This window comes from Cataglyphis hispanica, chromosome 6 (genome assembly GCF_021464435.1).
Source record: "Cataglyphis hispanica isolate Lineage 1 chromosome 6, ULB_Chis1_1.0, whole genome shotgun sequence".
Taxonomy (NCBI): Eukaryota; Metazoa; Arthropoda; class Insecta; order Hymenoptera; family Formicidae; genus Cataglyphis; species Cataglyphis hispanica.
In genome coordinates, this window is record NC_065959.1 from 6,486,250 (window position 1) to 6,486,895 (window position 646).

Consider the following 646-nt stretch of genomic DNA (forward strand, 5'->3'; position numbering starts at 1 on the left):
TGCGCAATGATAAATCCTTACAAAAAAAAAACTTTATCTACACAAGATAAATTTAATATATTTTTAAAACAAATAAATATGACAAAAATACATATTAAAATTCTTAAAGAAACTGAATGCTTATTTTACTGTTATTTAAAATTCTGACAAATATATTTTTCATTTTTTTGTCTAAAACTTAAGATTTCTTAAAATTTATAATTATTTTAAAAAATAGGAAAATAAAAAATGCTGCTATTATTTAATGTTATATATTTATATAACATCAAATCTATTAAATTTTATTTAGATGATAGATAAATTTTGTTTTAATATAATATAAAAAATATTTATCTATAAATATATTGTTAATCATCTCATGTATATGACCAATAGAGAGAGGAACGAAAGAAGAAGAAATCCATATATCTGGAAATGTATTGTGATACCATCTGTTGAGATATGATTTAATTCAAGGTAGATATATTGTCTAAATGTTACATTAATTAAATAATACATTTAATAAAACTATATTATATTAATAATTGTTAATGTTAATGCTTTATAATGCAATATGCAAATTATCTATTTTAACAATAAATATAATATATATTTAAATTAAGAGAAAGAAAATGGTATACTATTCGATAAAGAGATGGCGATAGCA